General features: G+C 41.4%; 1 protein-coding gene across 2 annotated transcripts in view; it reads left to right on the top strand.

Moving 5' to 3' along the window:
• The first annotated feature begins 304 nt into the window (after positions 1-304).
• The window catches only part of rap1aa (RAP1A, member of RAS oncogene family a), a 228,748-nt gene continuing 216,805 nt past the window's right edge, over positions 305-12,247 (top strand). Inside the window, exon 1 of one of the 2 annotated variants that reach the window (XM_041195540.1) lies at positions 305-399. The gene's annotated coding sequence lies outside the window, so the exon portion shown is untranslated. Of the gene's footprint in view, positions 400-2,317; positions 2,449-12,247 lie in introns of those variants that run through there. The other variant, XM_041195541.1, reaches the window with a different exon arrangement.

Below are 12,247 nucleotides of genomic sequence, written 5' to 3'. Positions count from 1 at the left end.
CTGACGATACCAAAATGCCAAGGCATCAGTATTTCGGGCATTACAATACTTGAGGTCAGTACCTGGGATGTTTCAGTATTTAGGGTATTTAAGTGTTTGGGGGTGTTTCAGCATTTAGAGTGTTCCAGTATTTAGGCTATTTCAGCCCTTGGAGTGTTTCTGTATTTGCAGTATTTCAGATTTGGGATGTTTCAATATTTTGAGGGTGTTTCAGTATTTTGGGGCTGTGTTTGTGCATTTCGGTGTGTATGGTGGGGACCGCTGGTGGGGGCCACTGCCGCTTTAAGAGGAGTTTCCCTTTTTAAGGCGCCAGAACGAGGCTGCCAGTGACGTTGTGCGAAGAGCTCGAGCGGGTTGAGCCGGAGAGAAACGGCGGCGGCGGCGAGAGCGAGAGAGGGGGTGAGGTACCGGGGTTGGGGGAAGAGAGCGGGACTCGGCGGGGGGGGGGGGGAGGAGGGCGACACCGAGACTGGGGAGGTACCGGGCGGCCCGGGGGGGTTGGGGGCGGTAACCGGGACTGAGGAGCGAGAGAGAGACAGAGAGGCCGGGGCCGGGGCAGGAAGAGCGCGGCGGCGGTGCGGCACCGGGCGGGCGGGCGGGCGGGGGGTAGAGAGAGAGAGAGGCCGCCGCCTTCTTCCTCCTCCTCCTCCTCCTCCTCCTCCCTGCCCAAAGCCGCCGCCGCCGCCGCCGCTCCCGGGCCCGGCCGTAGGCCCGGCGGCTCCGAGCGGGGGAGGAGTCCGGGGCCTCCGGTTACCCTGGGGCCTCCCCCGGGGCAAGGGGGAGTTGAGCTTCTCCACCCCACCCCACACCTCGGGTTGGAGTGAACTGCTGCCCCCCCCGGGGGGGGGGGGGGGGGGGGGGGGGGTGTGAGGACAGAGTATCCCCACCCCGGCCATACTGGGGCTCAGGGCCTCTTGGATAACGCCAGTGTGGCTGACAGCAGCCCGAGTGTGGGGAGTGTGCCCGGGGCAGCAGCGGTTCCAATAAAAATACCAACGTGCAAACTCCCAGCAAAGCTTCAATTTGAAAGTAACGAGTAAAAGGCACAGGGCTGAATAATTAGCCGCAAAGGAATGATTCTTTTAAAAAAGAAAATAAAAAAAATAATAATAATGCCGTGAAACTTTCTCACTGTGCCCGCTTGAAGTGAAAACACTCCTCAGAAAGCTGTACAGTATCTGGGTGGAGTAACACTGGGCGCAGTGGGTAGAGGTGTTTTAATTCGAGTTGGTTTTGTGCCGGTATGTGTTCGGCTGGGTTTCAGTGAAAAAGACATTTACATCCAGTATCTTACACCTGAATCCAATTCCCGTAACTGGATAACAGACTGGTGGGTAAAGTGTTCTTTCCGCTCACGGATCCACAGTTTTGGTGCTGAGTGGCATGAGCAGTTCTTGCTTGTTTGTCTCCAGGAATCCAGCCTGCGCGGATATAGAAACAACCTCGCGTCGGTTGCCACAACATTTTTTTTATTTGTATTTGGAGTGCGGCTGATATGCTTAGTGAACTTGATGATGGGCAGCAAATGGTGGAGGTACACCAGGTAATTGAGAGGGGAAGATGAGCTGATGTTTTGGGGGGCCCGATTCATCAGAACTGATTTGCTGTGTAGCAAAATCTGTTCCTGAGATCCAATTCTGTTCTCCGCTTTTCAAATGATGTTTGTGGAGTGTGTCAGCCTTTGATTTTAAAGTAACAAATGTTTTATTGCTGAAGTTTATGGTACTTTTAGAGACCCTGTCTTTCAAAATCGTCTGAAGCACTTGTTTTAATTGCTTAATCTAACTTGCTGTATTTGATGGACCTTTCAAATGCGAAGGGCTACCATTACTGCAGAAATGAATCCAGATACATTGTATGGACCTACACTTTGTGGTTATTTATATGAAAGGAGAGTTGGCCCCCTGGTAAATTTTAAGTCTATATAATCAAACTTTAGTAATTGATGGGAAAGAAACATACAAAGTCTGGAAACCTGAAATAGACTGAAAAGTATAATAAAAACAAAATACTAGAATCTCAGGAATGAATTCAGGGCCTGCAAACACCTGCTTGACCTGTGTTTTCCCAGCCTTTTATCTGATTTCTGAGAACTATTGATTTGCTTTGTGATTTTGTAGCTGATTATTTCCGCTATATTAATGTAAAGAGCTCACACTGCAGACGAAGATTCTCCTTTAAAAGGTGTGGCACATTGTAAGCAGTTTGCTCCTACCTGTAATACTTCTGTGTGCTGATTGGCTTATGACTCTCCTTCCTTATTCTGTAATGTTTATTTAAGGATCTCCTTGTGATGTGAGCTTCTGTTTAGTGCTTTGTAAGACATTGCTCCCTCCCTGAAGTGGAACAGTGGAATTTTGAACTTTGAAACATGGCTGTTTTTTTTCCCTTAACATTTTCATTTTCAGTTATAATGTGCAGTGTTGTAGGATTTTAGTGAGCGTTATGGTGAGTGTGAAATTTGTATATCCTGCGTACCTGAACTTAGACAATACCTGGAAGTGCAACTATAGATTTTGTCCTTGATTTGTGTTCAGGGAGCGTTTTGAGTTATATCCCATTAGGTTGAAGCACTGGTGGTTGGAAAATTTAATACCATACAACATGAATGTTTGGCATAGTTTTTAAATTGTTTCTATCATAACAGTACATTTCACCTTGCAACAGCACTGTAACTGGTGACAGTGATATTTCCTTTAGTGTTAGGAGTTCAGATAAAATTAAATGAATTTCACCTCTTGTTAGCTTGTAATGTGAGCTGGATGTGCCTGTTTAAAAGTTGTCTGAGCAGAATGTTGGATTTGAATGTGAGTTTGAGAGTTCAAAATGTCTTAATAGTGCAGTTTAATCAGCATCTACTTTTAAGATTAAAAGTCACTTGTTATAATTTTTTGTGACAGTCGGTGCTTAGTGCAATTTTACCCAATGTGAATATATTAACCACGGTTTGGAGTTGATTTGTTTTAAACGTTTAATGTTCTGCAAAACTGGGTTGATCTTGTCAGTGCCTCACTGCCTTCTACAACAAGTCGTGGAGAACCGTAAGGAGTGATAGTTAAATTATTAAGAAATACTGGTAAATATGATGCTTTTGGACAAATGGAATGTGCTGTTGCTGTACTGGAAGAGCCTGCATGATCTGAAAGAAGTTTCACAAATTAGGAAAGCCTTTGACTGTCCTGTGGGATTGTGTAAGGTTGGACAGGATTTCATAACAGCACGCATAACAGCAGCTTTTTGCGAGCAGCTGACATTGGTTTTAGTCAACTTCTTTCGCTACCAGAAGAGTTGCCCAAGATGAACTCCAGAACCTTTTGATAGAATTATGTTGTGCAGTTCATACCTCTTTTTATAGTAAATGTATGGTCAAATTGAGCACGGAGTATGCTGGTTGGTGGTTACTGGTATTACAAAACTGGCAGGCTGTCAGACATGATGCTAACCTGAGTAAGATGCTTAATGCTTAATGTTTTGTGTTGAAACTGCAAAAAGTATAAACTTGTGTTAACTGCATCTATGGGTGGGAATGAGACTTTTAAGCCTTAAAATGGAAAGAAACATGCTAGAGTGTGTCATTTTTGTGTTGTGCACTTCCTCTTTTTTAGAATTATAATGTGGCATTAGAGGATTTAAAAATTGAGTTGTGCTTTAATTTTAACTCAAACAAATTGAGGGTACAAAGTGCAAAGAAGCCTCAGCACTTTTTTCTCCTGATTGTTTCTTTTGGCATTGTCAGCTTTCACCATCTTCCACCTTGCCCCTCTCTGTCTCTGCTCATCAATGCTCCTCCATTAACATCAGACACTTTCTACTGTGCTTTCCTTCTGAGCTCAATGTTACACACACTTCAACCTGTCCGAAGTTGCCTGCTTCCTTTAGCAGAAATTCCACTTTTCCCTGTTCTTGCTGTCCCTCCCCAGCCCTTGCCCTTGTTTACAGATCCCTCTACAGCTGTTCCCAAACCTCCCTGTGCAACTCCCTTTAATCCTGTGTCGCAACCCTGTGACCTTTGTCCACCAACCCCATTCTCCTACGTGTTCCCCTTCCTACCACCCCACTAGTCGTAGAGCCATCAGCTGCCAGTTCTACTGTATTCAACTCATTTAAACTGTCTGCATTGTTCCTTCACCATCTTTAAAACGTTTCTTCAATGCATATCTCTTGTATAGCCCCTACTTCCCAATAATGTTTGGGAGATTTTTCACAATATAAGCACTATAAAAGCCCTGATGTGGTAATTTTTAAATTGTTTAATTAAGTTTCATTTCAAAACATTTTGACTATTAGAGAACACTAAAGATCCTCATGGTTCAGTGAAAGAGTATGTGGAATATAGTGTCTGCAAATCTGGAACCATTGGGCCTTGATCAATTTCATCTTCCCAAAATCCCAGTGGGAGGGGGGGAACTGCTGGGCTTGCAGAAGAGACAGCAATTGTAGCAGTGTTGCATTTTTTGTATAATTTGTTCCTACATGTGAAATATATTTGTTTTATGCTACATTTGGCAGAATTCCATTTCCTGTCACTGTTCAGATGTCTGTAAGGACATTTCACATCCTTTAGACATGTTAAAAATAATCAGAAGCCTCAGGTTTAATTCATGGTCTGTGTTGAGTTAGCTATCTTCAGTTGGATGTTAGAGAATGTGGGGTAGAGATTTTGGACAAAAAGGGGGTGGAAATGGGCCAGGATTTCTACATTTAAAGGAAAAGAAATTCTTCCCGCCGCACCTTTTTTTTTGCTGAAAATGTTGCACTTAAAGTTGGAGAGAGAATCTGGTGTGATTTCTTTTCTCCTGTTCGCCTGCCAAAGTTCCATAGCCTGGAGGTTCTGCTCATGGAAATGAAAAATTGCCTATGAATGGCTACTTGGCACTGGGAATGGGTGAGATTTCAGAACGCTGCCCTGTACTTATGGAATTTGGTCACCATCTTTAGAAAAATTTTAAGTCAAGAGGGAAGAGTTGAAGCCTTTGTCTTAATTTGATATCAGCCATTGGACAATTGAAATGACTTTTCATGAGGATTATTCAAATGTAGTGCACATTTTTTGTATTTCCTAGCCCACCCCTTTATCATTCAGCCCATCTTCCATTGAAGAGAATAACAAACATGTCCCTTTGCTTTAAAAAAAATAAATTTGAATCTTTATTTCAACATATCCCTTCAAGGAAGTTGCATATTTTGAGGTGCCTTGCAGAGTAGCTGTATATGTTTGACAAAAAAGCAGGAATTTTGATCACTGTTTTGAGGAATATGGCCCAAAAGAACATTCAAGACAAGACTGCATCATTTGTGCACATGATAGACAGCATGTGGGTGTGTGAAGACAACACTTCTGTTCACTAGTGCCATGATTTAATTTGTAGCCATACCATTTTAATTCATATTCTAGCGCTCTGTTTTAAAGGTCAACTTTTTTTTAGGTTGCACTCAAATAACTGGAGCAGATTGGGAACTTATTTTTGTAACCGATAACTGCAAGTTACCAGTGGTGATGCTTATATTTGGAATATGCAGCTTTAAATGAGTTGTCTTTTTTTCATTGTTTTACTTAAAATCCATGTGGAATGTTAAATTCAGCTGAAATATTAGATCAACAGTGTCTCTTCAGTTGAGCAACGCATATAAAATTGCTCCACACCCCTTTCAAAATAGTACCTTTCCTGTACAAAATATTTACACACCATATGCAAGGCCCTCCTTGCCTGTTCATAATGGTGACCTTCAAATTATGAAAAACAAAATGTTGGTATCTTTTCAAAAAGTGAAATTCACATTAAAAAAAAATGCTTTGATCCTCAGCACACCTAAAAACTTGGCAAAAACAATAATTCACAATAATGTGGTAGGAACTTTCCCACCTCTGATTCCTTCTCTGACCAATATAAATAAGTCAGCTTGGCAAGTGTTACTAACCAAGCCTTTAACTGGCAAGGTTATGGAATCAAGGCAGGATATGGGCACTTAATCTGATATTACCTTTCTGTGCCTCACTGAAGGAGTGCAGCTCAGTGCTGAAGATCTGTACATTTCTATAGTTCAGGTGATTTCCAAGATTTTGTGGTTTGAAGTGACTTTATCTTCTACACCTTTTTTCAGCCAGCACTACCAGAACTGGTCATTTATCTCATTACTGTTTTTGGAACTTGTTTGTGGAACTTGCTGGTGCAAAATGGCTGTTGTTACAGTGTAATTGACTTTGTATAAAGCATTTGGGGTACTTCTGAATGACATGGTGAGGTGCTGTATAGTTGCGAGTTGGTCTAAGATACATTTCTAGGTCGTGCAACCTGTTGCTAATCGGACTGTTGGGTGAGCTGTAATGTTCTCCTACCCTCTTCAGTGGGGAAGTATTTGGTCTCTGATCTACAATGTTGGCATGAAGTATGGGAATACCTGCCCTGTGTGCTTGCATAGCTTTATAATTGGAATAAGATTTTTTTTTCTCACTTGAGACAACCCCATTAGATTGCAGGGGGAGGACTTGAAACAAGCTGAAGAAAATTTTAAATAACAGCTCCTTGTCTCTTTTTTGGATACCAGTTTTCTCCGCAATAAGGCGGTATCAGCAGAATGGGATGATTAGGTTGCAATCTTAATGGTTCTGTGAAGGACTCGAATTAGGATGATGGCAATTATTTTTGGAGTACTGAGGGGAAAAGCAACTTTACTGTGCATTTAAGCTATTCTTAGACCTGAGATCTTGGCTGTGTGGTAACATTGGAAACGTTCACCTGTTTTTGCCTCCCCAAAAGAGCATGGATTCAAACTCCTTCCCCCATCCACTTAAGGAATCAAAATATTGCTTTCCATGGTGCATACAGATTGCTGGCTTTTACCAACTGGCCGTTTGCCACCTTGTAGCACTGCAGCCTTATTTTGAGCAATGCAGGAGAATTGAGACTTAACTGCTATGCCATGACTATGATTCACTGAATTTTGAGACATTTGATCAGCTGGGCTATTTGGGCAGGGTCAGTTTCCATCCCCTGCAAATAAACTTTGTGTGGGAGAATGAATATCTCAAAGTATTTTGTATTAAAAATATTTGTAAACCAACTATGTAGGAGAAATATAGAATATTGAAAGAAAATTTTGATTTCATCTGTGCACCTTGGAGTTAATAGCTTTAAACTATCTTTGGTTTCTAGAGACAGAATTTTTTTGTGCTGTCTCACTCGTAGTTGGAATTAAAAAGTTGGCAGATCTGACCCAAAGGCCTCCCTGTTGGAAACTGAAGTACTGTGACCTCCTTCCTGTTTGACGCAATTGTGCTGCAGGGCCGTGAGTCAGAACAAGTTCTACTTTATGGCATCTGATTTATTAAAAATTCCAGCAGTTGTTAGTTCTTTTGCATTGTTGTTGCAGTTTCCAGGAACACAACAACTGTGGGCAAGTGGATTCAAATTCAAAGCTGTCATTATATCCATCTCCTTTCCATTCTGCATCCTGAGGAGTTTACTCTTAGTGCGTAAGTTAAATCTGCAAGCTGGAATAGATACACACAAGCGTTCCTATTGTTAAAAATGGAGACCAGATTTGTAATGATCAATGTACATGAAAAACTTTATCTTTCTTCTGTTACCCCACAGGGGAGAAAGTACATAGCGCAAATTGAGTCTGTACTGAACTTGTTTTGTAGTTGAAAACCAGTTTAAATGGAGAATACGTGTTCCGACAGGTTGGTCTTTAGTTGCCTGTTGACACCACAAAACTGCCTTTATTCAGGCATTATTTGAATAGAAGATTCCTTTCCAATTATCGCAAGGGGTGGTTTATGTTGGGTAATGCAGCAACAGGTATTTTCCTCCCCTAACCAAGCCTGGGAGAGACCTGGTGCTATTGCTGGTTGAGGGGGAGATTACTTTTTATAAATAATTGTTGTCTACTTTGAGAAGATAGTGCTGTAGACAAAAAATAAGTTGGATTTTATGAGCAGGAATGTAAGGTGCAAAAGTATAGTGATACATCTGAATGGAACATAGATTAGGCCACACTTTATACTGTGCAGCCTGATGGAGAGGATTCTCAAATTGGAAAGGACTCTATGTACCATGTAGCTTCACTAGGACGATGCTGGAATGGGAAACTATTTGAGGTTGTGATACTGGGGCTATTTCCACTGGAACCAAGAGGAGATTGAAGTGTTTTACTTTGTTAAATTTATAAAGTTTTTGACAGGAAATAACTTTTCAGGTTGGGGAGTCGGTGAGAATTTATAAATGCAGAATTTACATGGGGAATGAATGGAGATTTCTGTGCATGGAATTGTTAGAGCGTGAATACTTTACAACGGGAAAGTTGAATAAACGTTCAAAATGGAGGAAAATATAGAATTTAAGAAGAGTGAGCAATGCAGCAGGATTAGTTTTGGATTACTCCTGCACAATTAGCACAGATTCAATGGACTGAATGGCCTTCTGTGCAATAAATACCTATGGTGCTTCAGAAGAGTTTATATGCTATACAGAGGCATCATGGAGTATATATTTAAACCAAGTTTACATTAGCTATGGATTCATGAAAATATTTAAATGACATTTTGCATTTAAAAAAAGACCCTGGGCTCCACTTATTAGACCGATGTGAAGATGTTGGAGAGGATGCAGAAAAATTTGAGAATGGCTCCAAGACTTGAGACTTCAGTTACCTGGATAAATTAGCAAAGCCGAGCTGTTTAGAGAACGTTGAGAGGAGGTTTAATAGAGGTGTTCAAAAGCATGATGGATCTGGACAGAGTAAATGGGCAGAAACTGTTCCGGAAGATGGAGGGGTCAAGAAACAGAAGACACTAATTTAAGGTGATGGGCAAAAGAGCCAAATGTGACATTTGGAGGAAATGTTTTTTTATGGATTGCGGTTAAGATCTGGGATGTGGTGACTGGTAACAGGTTCAATCGTGGCTTTCGGAAGAGAATTGTATAATTATCTAATGAGAAATTTGCAGGGTTTTGGCGGGGGGGGGTGAAAATGAGATTAGCGGAGTTCTTGAAGAGCTGGCATGCATATAATGGGCTGTTTGGCTTCCTTCTGTGTTGTAACCATTGAGAGAGATAATCCCAGCCCCTGATAATTGGAGGGCTTGGCTTCGCTGACTAATTGAACATTAGAAGATGAGTTAACTTGCCCTCTTTGAAAATTCACACACCAACCTTGTCACTTTGCATAGCTATCTTTTTTTAAAAAAAAGTGTACATCAGGCAAAAAGGTTTCACTAAAGCTCTCTTTACTCCCCAGTGGAGAAGACTCAGTGAAGTAACCGCGAGCAGGAGCTCATGGCCTGGAGTGGGGAGACTGAGACAGGCAAGACAAGGGCAGGGCCAGCACAGTCTAGGCCTCAGTGCCATTGTGGGAGGATAGGGACCCTATTTGCTGTTTCTGTGACCTCCATTTGGGGTTTCACAGCCAGAGATATATTTTTGAAGTGTAGTCACTGTTGCAATTTAGGAAGGCAGAGAAGCCAATTTTTCACACAGCAAGATTCTACAAACAGCAATGTGGGAAATGACAGGATTTTTTTTTTTTTAAAGTGATGCTGGTTGAGGAATAAATATTGTTCAGGACCTTGAGAAAATTTCTCTGGTTTTTGAATAGTGATATGGGGCATTTCATTTTGCCCTGATGTACTTTTTAAAAAAAGAGGTGGCTATGTAAATAGACAAGATTGGTGTACGACTTAGTCAATGGTGGAAGAGCAAATGAACTCATTCTCTGCTCAATTAGTGATGGCAAGCCCTCCAACTGTCAGGCTGGGATTATCTGTTTTTCTCAATCATAGAATGGCTACCTCCTGTGCTGTAACCTCTTGGCCCATTGTGTCCATGCTGGCTCTTCAAGAGCATCTCAGTTAATTTCGCACTCAGCTTTTCCCAAAACCCTGCAAATTTATCACCGGATATTTACGCAATTCTCTTTTTTTTTGAAAGCTGCAATTGAATCTGTCACCAACCACTCCACCAGAGAGGGCTTGGGTTTAATGTCTCATAATGCTTCATTCAGTACTTCCTTAGTACTGCACTGGAATTACGTTTTAGATTATGTGGGCAGGTCTTGGAGTGAGACTTGCATTCATAACCCTCTGACTCTGAGTATGCAATAGGTGAGCTAAGGTTGACAAAATCTCAAATCCAAATAGGGAGAACCGGAGATTCTTGTTTGCCACAATTATTTGTGCTTTCTATGACATTTGTCATATCCAGCTGATAAAATTGCCTGCCTGATGTAAGGACTATTTTCTATTTCTTAGTATTTTATTTACAAAACTGAAAAGCCCCTTGGAGTAAGGGTGTTTAATAAATGGCACCTCAAAAGCATTTGCTCCATCTCAGTAGATTTATTTCTACATTAAAGGGTATAGCATAAAAGCTTTGCAAGCTATATAATATATGCCTCAATATTCATCAATTTGTTTTTGCTAGTGGAGCTTTTAGTCAGTACTGACATAATTAAATGTATAACATACAGAATTTAATCTGGTGGAAGAGATTGCAATTAATTTAAGCTTTTTTTTAAACTAACATCTAAAATGAGCTTTATCCATTTAGAGCAGATGAGGGAATTATTAAGGCAATTATGCATTAAAATAGAGTTTCACTTACTAAACTGAAAATGTTGGCTGGGCTTACTTTGTATTTTTTGTGACCTGCTTGAGAGAGTTGGTTTTATTCATGCAACACTGTAACTCCAGCCTTGCTATAACATCAAGCTGACTCTTGGTGCCAAGATTAGGCCTGTGTTTTCAGCACCTTGTTGTATGGCTGGGAAACATGGGTTACTTAACTATCGAGAAAGGAAGCTCAAAACTTTCACCTTCGCTGTTTGCAGCACATTCTGGGCATCTCGTGGAAGAGCAAAATCATGAACACGGGGGTTTTGCCAAGGGAACTACCAAGTAAGCACTTAAGTAGAGGCAACTTCAGTGGCTTGGACACGTTTGCAGGCTGGAAGACAGGATGCATACCCAAGGATTTTCTGCATGATGAGGGAGCCAGAGTCAGAAAGCCAGTAGGGTGCCCAAAGCGGTGTTTCAAAGATGCTTGTACATGTGACATGAAGGCCCTAAATGTCAAGTTTTCACATCTGAGATAGCTGATGACAGTGGAAAATGGCAGCATCGCCTGTGGATCAGCATAACCACCTGATGGTCATGGTGGTAACAGCAGCTTGGCAACAGGTGCCAGCACTGGAACCAACAGCTCCTGATCAGCACTTCATACGCAGCACTTGTGACCAAACCTGCCTCACTGGTCTCTTCAGCCATCAGCAAACATGCACCATATGAAGCTATCCCATTCCCAATAGATTTGGTTTTTCTGTATGCCCATTGTGTAGATGGAAGGATGCTGATGGTTACAGCAGGCATAACACTAAATATTACAGAACACTTCTATAAAAGGAAATGTAGCCTTTCAAGAAAGTATAAAACCAATTCAGTTTTATCACCTCCTGGAGTTAGGGCCACCTCATTACAATTAGGTTTTTCCCTTTTTTAAACCAGCATACATGTCAAATTCTTGAGCCACATTTTTTCTCCTCCTGGAGCAATACGTTTGGGGTTCTCCGTTTAAAATAAATGGTACTTGTAACATGGCCCACCTCCTTTTACGTGGACCATGTTTCCTCTAGTGGGGGAATCTCGAACTAGGAGACATAGTTACAGAATAAGGGGACGCTCATTTAAAACTGACGTGAAAGAATTTCTTCTCTGTAGGTAGTGAATGTCTGGAATCCTCTACCCCAGAGAGTCGTGGAGGCTAGATCACCGAAGTATTTGAAGAGGAGGTAGATAGATTTTTGAAATATTGGGGAGTTGAGGACTATGAAGAGCTGGCACAAGAGAGGAGTTGAAGCCTGGGGCAGATCAGCCATGGTCTTACTGAATAGCGGAACAGGCTTCTGGGGTTGAATGGCCTACTCCTGCTCCTATTCCTTATGTTACAAGTACCACGGATTTTTAAATGGGAATGGATTGTACTTGTATGTTCACCTTTATTAGATGTAATTCCTAGTAACTGTTACACATTATATATTTTCCAGTATATTATATTAAGGATTGGGTATTTGAGAATTGGAATATAAAAGTCGATGAAGGAAGAGTGATATGGTCTGGAGTCTCCAATTTATTATAAGAATATATTACAAATACAGGAATGTATTTTAATAACTGTTTCTGAGGTGGGGGGCACCATTGTAAAGAGTTACACCCTTTTATCTCATTACAGTTGGAAGTAGCTTGTGTAACTTT

This window comes from Carcharodon carcharias, chromosome 9 (assembly GCF_017639515.1).
Source record: "Carcharodon carcharias isolate sCarCar2 chromosome 9, sCarCar2.pri, whole genome shotgun sequence".
Classification (NCBI taxonomy): domain Eukaryota; kingdom Metazoa; phylum Chordata; class Chondrichthyes; order Lamniformes; family Lamnidae; genus Carcharodon; species Carcharodon carcharias.
Note: the sequence above shows the minus strand (reverse complement) of the source record. Positions and strands in the feature narration are given on the sequence as shown.